The sequence below is a fragment of the Furipterus horrens genome, unplaced genomic scaffold (assembly GCF_987537825.1).
Source record: "Furipterus horrens unplaced genomic scaffold, mFurHor1.1.pri manual_scaffold_5, whole genome shotgun sequence".
NCBI lineage: Eukaryota > Metazoa > Chordata > Mammalia > Chiroptera > Furipteridae > Furipterus > Furipterus horrens.
This window is the reverse complement of record NW_028327175.1, coordinates 16523370-16534031: the sequence shown is the minus strand read 5'-3', so window position 1 is coordinate 16534031 and position 10662 is coordinate 16523370. Positions and strand designations below refer to the sequence as shown.

General features: G+C 34.7%; 1 long non-coding RNA gene across 1 annotated transcript; it reads right to left on the bottom strand.

Annotated features, from left to right (window-relative positions):
* Positions 1–2305: 2305 nt before the first annotated feature.
* Positions 2306–10336, bottom strand: LOC150008247 (uncharacterized). The gene is made up of 3 exons (XR_016511284.1): positions 10145–10336; positions 8385–8448; positions 2306–2419 (listed from the first exon to the last, which is right to left on the bottom strand). It is a non-coding gene; the product is annotated as an uncharacterized LOC150008247 (long non-coding RNA).
* Positions 10337–10662: the final 326 nt, after the last annotated feature.

Here is a 10662-nt window from a genome sequence, read left to right as displayed (position 1 = left end):
TGTATTCTTAGTATATTCGGTTCAATACAATAGTTGTTTGCATGATATCCCATACCTATATAAAATTTTGAGATTATTTACCTTAGTATAATAACATTTATTTTTGTATTATCAAGAGCAACAGACAATATTTTGTATAGAAAAAGAGGTCTTCAAATATTTGTTGAACACACATTGTTGAGTGAATACATGTGAAAGGCCACATGTAGCATAAAAATAAGAATCTTGTGCTTTTTTTCATAAAGATAAGGAATGAGAACTTGTGCATTATTTAGAAAGTTATATTATTGTTTAAAATTTTTATGATGATGACTCTGAATCATTAATATATCTGCATTTTAAATATTACCCTGCCTCCTCAAATATTTCTCCCATTGGCTCTTATATTAAATGAAATCCTGAAATCACCCATCGTAAGTCAAAAAAGCTCCAAAACTTCTCTATCATTTGATAATGAACTCATTAAATATGTTGGAAATTCAAGTTCAGTATTCTTTCAGATATTTTAATCTCAGCAACATTTTATTCAAACTATTCTGGTGGCATTATCTGTATATTTTAATATCCCTTGTTATCTCTTAGAAGTATCTTATTGAGTTAGCAGGCAAGGCAATTTTATTTTTATTTTTATAAGATTTTATTTATTTATTTTTAGGGAGAAAGAGAAGGAGAAAAACATCAATCTGTGGTTGCATCTCTCACATCCCCAACTGGGTATCTGGCCTGCAATCCAGGCATGTGCTCTTACTGGGAATTGAACCAGCAACCCTTTGGTTTGCAGGCCAGCACACAATCCATTGAACCACACCAGCAAGGCAACAGGCAAGGTGATTTTAAATGTTTGTAACTAAGTAGAAGCAGGGGTATGATGAGTCTGTGTTGGGGGGTCCTGAGACTAAGGGGAATGGGCAGGAAGGAGAAAGAGGAAAGAAAATTTATATACTATGTATGCTCTCAAAATAATACCTTTTAATATTTTCTTAAAGGTTACATATTAACATGAGTTTTAAGGCTAATGAAATAATATTAGATTTAAACATTAAAAGCAAGACAATAAAATCTTTAGAGAACATGGTCAAAACATGGCAGCTTATAGTCATTTGTTACTTTCACTAACAATGGAGAAAGACCCACAACCTTAACCTCACCAGGTCATATGCTGAGTTTTTCTTGGATGTTGGCTACACTGAGGCAAATAACAGAAACTAGCAAGTGAGAAACAGATTTTTCACACAGAATTTGGTAGCATTGGAAAAGTCCTTCTCTCTCATCTGAATAACACTGTGAAGGTAATTTACAATTGGCATGTTTCAAATTGGAGAAATCTTTTCTGAATGCCTACTATCAGGAAATGTTGTGATTTGTCTATTATTTAGAAAAAAGACTCTATATCTGTCTATTTATTGTAGTTATTCACCTTCAAGCACATCCATATGCTCTTTCAGATTTGTAGTGTTCACTTGGATGTCATTCTTTGTCAAGAGCAAATAGTAAAAGGACATGCCTCATTTTCTCCTTCGCTGCTCTGATTGCTCCCTAGTAGCTTAACATTTGATTAATTCACACTTGTATCTTTAAAAAGGTAAGTATCCCTATTTCAACTGAGAGTCATCATTTTTGTTTGATTTTTCTAAGAGCATTTTTCTGCTAAAACCTTTTCTTTGTAGTTAGACCTTCAGAAGCTAGCTAAAATAAACTTCTAAGGAAAACTGTTTATGTACTTAACTGAGCAATAAATGTAAAGGTGCGTTATACTACTTATGTTGACAAGTGAATTTGCAATCAATAAATTAATTCAATTTTGGGTAACTAGAATAATAAGTTTGACTTTACATAAGATAAAAACTTAAGGGGAAAATATGAAATGCTAAGAGTACTGAGAATAACTAGTTAGCATTACAACTTCTACTTTATTTTTAATAGCAATTTGTATGATTCAAGTATATTCACTAGCATTGACTCAATTAGGTTATTTTTAAATAATCATGCCTCTATATTTATGGAAAATCACCAAATTAAGTTCAAAAATTTCCTCTGAAATTAAAAAAAAAAAAAAAAAACATGTGACTTAGACATTCTTTATGTGTACTATAAATCTCTTTATTATTATTATTTTTGAGGTTTATATGATAGATACTTGAAATAGATCACACTATATTAAAAAAAATATGCAGTGAGACTTTTTTTAGGACCAAAGCAATACCAACATGCAAAAGTTTATTAACATTCCTTGATGATGACAATATCTTACACTTTAATACAATTTTGGTTAACCTAACAATGAGACTTCAATATTTTTGTGGAAGAGCTATTTTCTACATTGCTTATAAAATGATCTGTGTATGTCTATAGATCTATAATGACTGAAGGCACTGCAGTTATGGACATTCTGGTCAGATGGTCCTCTTGACACCTTATTCTCCCAAGGAAACACACACAAAGTTATCACAAGAGTGACATAGCAGAGGATAGCACACTTTTTGAAAACTTTGGTTTATAATATTTCTGTAGTTCTTTTCATTGGCAAGAGAATGTTAAAAACATTAGCATCTCTAACTAAGCAAGGAAGTAAAATAGTTCTTAACATGTTGTGGTGCAAGAACTCTAAGGTGATCTTCAATATTCCGCCTACTGATAAAATCACCTCCTTGGGTGTGGACAGGAGCCATCTCTTGTGTCTAATGAATTATTTGCCTTGGTAACATTATGTGGTAAGAAAAATGGGACTCTTCTGATTTTATGAAGGAGTCTCCTTGTTGGCTTGCTGACATAAACACCCTGTTGGAGAAGGTCATTAAGAAGACATGACTTCTGGTTTGACTTGCAGGCTGGACCAAGACCCTGGAAGGTTCCCCCACTCCTTACCTGGTGCACTTTGCCTGCTTTTCCCTCCCTATAAGCTGCCTAAAGACACAATCTTGAAATAGTCACTCGGTGATGAGACCATCTGCACTTGGTACATGACTAAGACACTTGAGGCTGGCTGTGTATCACTGGACTTAGTTAAAGTCTACACAAACATGTAAGATTTGGCAGGTGGGTCTGCAAAACTTCTCTCGTGGCTGCCCTAGACAAGCCTGATAATTAAGTTCTCTTCCTTATTAAACTTGTCACCTAGCAATCTGGAGTGGTCTGCCTTTTTCTTCAGTCTCTGCCTGCCCTCTGCGTAATAGAGCCAGTTCCTGGGGAAGTTTCCAGCCAGGTTTTCCTGAAAGCACAGTCCTGCTGAAAATGCTCACAGGCAAAGGGGTACAGGGCTGTAGGAGCTCTGAACAGCCTCTGGGACCTGAGAGTGGCCTCCAGACAATGACCAGTAACATCTGAGGATCTAGGTCATTCAGTCATAAGTAAATGAATTCTGCCAAAGACTTGAATGAACTTGGAAGCAGATTCTTCCCTAGCAGAGCTTACAGAAGAGAACACAGCTCAACTTGTCACTAGAGTGCAGCCTGTGAGCTGTGCTGGGGCTCTTGAATGCTATGGGAAAAAAAAAAAAAAGCATTCTGTTTTAACCCACGAAGCTTGTGTTGTGATAACTGTGCAGCAAAAGAAAAGTGGTACCATATGTATATACAGGGGTCCCTCTCTATATCGCGGTTCACTTATCGCGGCCTCACTGTATCGTGGGATTTTAAAAAATATTATATTTAATTATTTGTCGCGATTTTTTGCTATATCGCTATATGTTGTTAAAGTTATGTAGGTTTAAGAGTATAGAATATGTTTAAGAACATAGGTAGTGTTTATAAAAGTGTGGAAAAGGTTAATAAGGGAGTGGAAAAGGTTAATAAGGGACTGGAAATGGTTCATAAGTGTGTGGGAAGGGTTTATGAAGCTTTAAAAATATATATATATATATATATATAAATACTAAAATAAATGTAAGGTTCCTACTTTGTGGATTTTCACCTATCGCAGGGGTGTCTAGAACGTAATACCCACAATAAATGAGGGAATACTGTACTAATAATTTTATATATCCAAATTAAAGTGTAATACACCAAGCATATCAAATAGATAGATCTCTTTGTGTACATATGTTATCTTATCTTTTTTAATAATTAGTCCAAAAATAGTTTTACTAAAAAAATAGGAATTTGTTTCAGCCATCTTAAACACATGCATCTGACCAGGCCCTTAATACATCATATCTTGAAGCCATCTGTCCATACTACCTTAAATCCATAATTTTATGAGCTGTTTGTCGGGAGAAGAAAATAGGAGGTAAGAAGGCAACATGCATGGAGCAAATTTAGTAATAAATAGCAGGAGCACAACAAGTGCAAGCGTCAGACCTGCTTCTAACTTTCATTCCCTACCCGCATCCTATCCAGGCCAAACTATTAAATTGGAAAATTCACCTATCTGACAAATGCTCTGTAGTTTCAAACTTCATGGGACAGAAACCACTTTCTAACAATAAATAGATCTATTTGGGTAAGAAAAACTTATTTTTTATAACTTACCAAAAAAAGGTGTTTTCTACTCCTAATAATAAAAGTCAACCCATATAAAAAGATGTACATTTTTAAAACAGAAGACTATTGATTTGGGTATGACATATTGAGATATTGAAAGATATATTTTACAGTTGCTAGTCTAATGAAGATCAATACATTTGAGTGTATTCATCTCAGAAACAAACTGTGAAATAAACATGGGTTACCTATGAAAACAACATATATTTCATATCAAATTAAGTTATTTTATAGAAGGTGTCTATTGCAGCTTTCAGCTTCTATATATGCCACATATGTTCTATAAGTATAATATATGATTAGAAAATGCCATATATAGCAATTAAGTGGCCTTGGACAAACTGTAATTAAAGGTTTATAGTACAGATGACCTCTGTTAATTAAGCAGTAGAATATAATGGAATACAATATAACAGCAGTTTTCTCAAATATGTTGCACTGCATTTTTCAGGAGAAAAAAAATAATGAAAAGTGTGAAAGTATTTATTTTTCCTTATTGAAGGGATTTCTGCCGCATGTTCTGTGTTCAGTATACACATGAACTGGCCATTTCTATTTCTGTGTCTTTACCTTGTTCATTAGTTTATACCAAAACAAATTCATATAGTGGGGATTCTCATCCAAGCATTAGATTTTAATACATGGATTCAATGTTTTTGACCATTTGGTGGATGCTGGACAACAGGCCTTTGTTCTTGGCCAACTCTTACTCAACAATTTTTTTTGTAAAAGAATTTGCTGAGTAAATTTTGTTGAATTACTTTAAATTTTACCCTGGCTGGTTTGGCTCAGTGGATTGAGCGTCGGCCTGCGAGCTAAGTGTCGCTGGTTCGATCTTCCAGTCAGGGCACATCAGAAAAGGAAAACTCTGACTCCAAAAAACCTCCGCTGCCTTGCGGCATACCTCTTCAGGGGCAAGGCTAAGGGAGTAAACCCCGACAGAAAATCCGGAGCCGGAGTCCCTAAGGCGGTTTGACGTTGTAGTCAACACCGGCAACTCCTGCGGCGCACCAGAAGCCAAGCTGTATTGACTCCGTCTTTCCCTTGGATCCTTCAGCTGCGAAGAGAGGGGGGGTCTGCTGCATGGGCAACAGCAGACCCTCCATATCACCCTGCCCAGGCTCTGTAGCTTCAGCTTCACTGGAGAGGACACTCCAGCGTCATCGCAGGATGTCGATTCAACACAGGAGGAGACAGATACCATGTCACTCCTGAGTCGGACTGCACAGCCATTCTCGGCGGTGCAGATAGACTCTTAAGAAGCTACACCATCGTCTCTCGAGACGGACGGCTGCCGACGATGACGATGACGACTTTAAATTGACCTAAGTAAAGGAAATACATTGGGAACATACACTTGGCATTCTCAGAATCTTAAAATATCTTAGTTTAGATAAATAGAATAAATCAAGATTTAAAAAAATCAAGTCAAATAATTTACTTTATAAATAAGTTATGCATTTTATTTTTATTCTAATAAAAATATATTAATAAACGTACTCAATTTCATTATTTAAATATAAAATAAAGGAATACTTAGAGAAGTCTTCATAGGAGAAAACAGTAAGTTAAACTAGAAATTTGGTGGGCTCTAAATTTATTATGGATTATTATTGTAAGGCAAATAAATAGTTGAATTTCCCTCATCTGCTTTAAGGACAGATAGCCAATAGCCTCACTTTATGCTAGACATATTATGTCTAAACTAGGGTAAAACCCTACAGGAATTCAAATGGTAAGAAAATGGCGTTATGATTGCAATCACCCACCTAGCCTAATTTGCAAAGGATCAGTCTAATAATCTTACCACTAAAAAATATTGAAAAAGACACAAATAAGAGGAAGCAAGGCCTGTAAATTTGCTCTTCTTGGGAACCTTGTTTTGAATCTTTGTAAGTGGGTTGGTCCCCAAGTCACCAGAGGTATATTTTTAAAGCAGAAGACTGTACTGATTTAGTTTTCTCAGTGCAATCTTTCTGAAACCGTGAAATTGACCCCAAATAACTCTAAATTTCCTGGGTTCACCCCTGGAAGCTTCATCTAGCCAGAAAATAAGAAACATTTGTTTCCCAGAGGAACCTCTGGAACACATGACCTACATGCTATCTCTCTAGCTATGTATTTACTCCTGGGAGTACTGTTTTTTTTTTTTTTTTTTTTTTTTAATTTAAAGAATCTATTTGGGGGGGGGGTGGAGATCTCATTTATTTAAATGGGCCCAATAAATTAAGAAGAGAGTTGATAGGTACGAGGCTATTAGGAGATTTACATGTTACCTTTGATCCTAAGGAATACAACACAAAATGTATTATATAAAGAAGTTGTTTTAATGTAAAATTTCTGATAATATATTATTAAAATATTTTTTGTTATAATAACTTGAGTACCCTATAATTTAAGTTGATCAATGAGAAACTAGCTGATTATTTCTCCAAATATTATGGAAAAAAGTCTTAAACACTGGATATCAATGGATTTGATAATACTCTCATGAAGAATCTCATTCCTGAAATTTTTGTTTCTTGTGATTCAAAATCTTTAAAATACTAGCTTATGTAGAAATTGTGAGATTACAGGTAAAGTAGTATTACACTTTTTTAAACACCATAGAAAAAAAAGGCAGTTCTTGAGAGTTTGAGTTAAATAGACTTGAGTTAAAAACCTAATTCAGTCATTTGTAGGCTGAGAGAAGGCAAGTTACTTAAACTCTGGGGAATTAAGTTTCTTCATCTGTAAAATGGATATAATTTAAAACAATACAGAGTTATCTAGAATCACATGAGAACATGATTATAAAATGACAATTCCAGGACTATAAAAACTTAGTCATAATAGAGAAATGTGGCAAATAATTACAAAAGATAGATCATGTTAAAATTGAGAACTCTATAGCTAAACTGTAAAATGTACAATAAAGCCGAAATAACACTTTAAAATATATAAAGATACATGGACTCTGGATATTACAGTTATGAATCTATGTATCTATCTACCTATCTATCTATCATATATCTATTTTACATTGCTGTGTATAAATCTCTTGTGGCCCTTTATATATTGAACTTGTCTTGATGCCTTCAACTACAGAGTGAACTCTTGGGGTTGAAAGTATTTCTTAAACACCTATTATCTGTCTCGCTCTGCTTACTATACTTGTTTAAAGGCAGTAGTTTTCGATCTGTGTGTTGCAATCATTTTTAAAACATGCAATACTTGACTATTTAATCAGGAACACTGACCTCATTTCCCTCAGACTGTCAAATAAAAATATGACAACAGCCAAACAATAGCCATCGGGTATGAATGAATTAAAATTCTACCTATTTTTTGTTGTCAAATCAGAAGAAAAAAAAAAGTATATTTTTTGGTGTAGCACAGAATTTTTAGTCATTAATTTTTGTGTGTCATGAGATGAAAAAGTTTGAAAATCACTACTTTAATGTAATGAGACATCGATAAATATTATTTATGTTGATTTATGTTAAAAATAAATTGTGATAATACCCTCAATGTATACATGTCATAGAACAAACAAAATCATGCTCTTTCATTTCTATTGCTTAATATGATCCTTGAATATAGGTGTACATTATCTGTTTTGTTTTGTGTTGATAAAACATCACTTGCTATAAATCTAAGCAAGCACACATTTTTGTTCCATTTTTAGTAAGAAAAATACAGTAAATAGGAGCTATGTTGGCAGGAAAAATTAGTTTTCCACATGAATTCGTATTCTTTCATGATCTTTTACTCTCTAATAATAGTACATAAAACAGAAAGTGCTCAAAATTGACCAATTACATTTTTTATTAATATGAGTTACTTATGTGCCACTGTAACTCTATTTGTGGTCAATACGGATCACAGACAAAATTCTGGAATAAGTAATTTTAAACAAATACTTACCTTAACAGTTCAATTTAATGGTACTTTGCAAGTGTCTATTATGTCCATGGCACAGTGTCAGGTTCTGGGGATAAAATAAATAAATAAGCAATAGTCACTAACCTCAAGAACAGATTACAAAGTAACTAATGTAAACAGACATTTGTCATTTAGGAAATAAAGGTTGCTATGGAGTCACATATTATTTATAAAGTACTATAAAAATATAGCCAGGAGAACATTTAACTCAATTTTATCAAAGGGATTCAGTAGATAAATAAACCCTTAAAATGAATTCATGTAGAATAGAAATGGATGTTACTACAAGCTTTGAAGTGAAGTCATTATCAAAAAACTAACAAAAAAAGATAATTTCTCTAAATTCTAAGTATCAATGAATCTGTAAGGATCAGGTATTTGTAAAAACATTGTGTGGACTTCCCTCAGCTGGTCATGAAAATCACAGGAATTTGAAAAGTGACAAGTTGTAGATACTCCTCTCTGAGTCAGCAAACTTTCTCTCAATATATTTCTGCTTTGAGCTGTGTTCGATTAGAAAAATCTAAATTTTGCCCGAAGTCACTCTCTCTTGATTATCCTATTATACTAGTCTAAATGATTTGCTTATCTTTACCTTTCTTTTATCTGAGCATTTCTGCTTTGACCGACCCAAATGATACCTAATACCTCAAAAGATAAACAAATAAAAAAATAAGAATAGGCTTTTATTAAAAAATAAACAAAGACAAACAAAATAGATTTTATAATAAGGGAACTTAAATATATGAGGAGGTTGCAAAAATAAGAAAAAGTAAGACAATAATGCATATTATTGGGGAGTTTATCTTTTTACATACCTTTAATTGTTTAATAATAGCTCCTTTAGTAGTTCAGTTATGTAAACAAATATAAAGCCAGAAACTAAGTATAATACCAGCACCTAATAACTTTTAGTGTATTATGGTGGCCAGGCTCAAATGAAATTATAAAAATTACGGTTTTCTTCTAATTACATCTCCTGGTACTCCCCTGTGTTTTTCTCTTCATGCTGCATGTCTGCCCCAGTTTGGTGTGATGCTTTGGTCCACGCACATCACTCGTCCCGCATCACACACCATCCTGCAAGCAGGCAGCCAGCTGTGAGTGCCTGCCACCCTCTCCATGGGGTTGGTCATTGAAAGCTGACAAGATGGAGCTGCATGTCTGCAGGGGGTCCCCAGAGAGAAAAAACTGGGGGTGGGGGGAGGTGAGTGTGTGTGTGTGTGTGTGTGTTTGAAATGCTATTTCTCCTTTTAAATACGAGGTTGAGAATTAATCCTGCCTCTTATGCTGAGGTAAGTGAGTAAAAAAGTGGACTTAGAGCAAGAGGATTTCATGCCAGGGTTTCATGTGAAAAAAAAACAACAAAAACCCTATGTTAGGGAGGACATGCACTCTGCTCTACAAGAATGGATAGCAGATCCCAAGCTTCTGTGGATAAGGCCCCATTTCCCAACAATAATTCTTTGGTACATGAGTTGACCAGCTGTGCTAATTGGTGTGATTGAGTATGTGGTTAGGAGGGAGGAATACGGCTATTTTATCTTGAGACCCCCAAATGTGTATTTCTTTCATTTTGTTTTGTTTTCCCTCATAGTGGCAGAATATACTTAGCTGACTGAATTCTCGCTCTTGATTTTGGAAGGAAGTTGGCTTCTAAGTTATTTAATATGGCCACATTCATTTATTCAGTCTGTTTCATTAGTCAATGCCCCCTCCCCCTGACTCCAGAGAATAAATACCTGTCTCCTGTTGTGATTAGGTAGATCGTCTCCTTGCTGAATTCAGATGTATTCATTTTCTGTTGAATAGCAAATGAACAGAGACAACAATTTAAAAAAATATGCATTTATGATCTCACAGTTGTTTAGCTCAGAAGTCTAAGCAAGCTCAAATGGGCTTTCTTTGTAGTTCCCCATGGGCTGAATGGTGTTAGTTCATCCAGACTGAAAGCTTATCTGGAGACTGGAAGGAAGAATCTGATTGAAGTTCACATCAGTTGTTGGCCAAATTTAGTTTGTTGAACCTGTCCCTGTTTGCCTGCTGGCTGTTAGCTGGGACCGCTCTTGGCAGTTAAAGACAGCCTGCATTCCCTGGCACATGATCCCTTCCATTGTCAGATATCCTTCATGTTTCAAATCTCTGGCCACCTTTTCAACTGCCAGCAAATGACAATCTGCTGCTTTTAAGAGGCTGGCATGATTCCATTAGGCCACCTAGATAATCCAGAATAATCTCCCTGCTTTAGGATGAACTGATT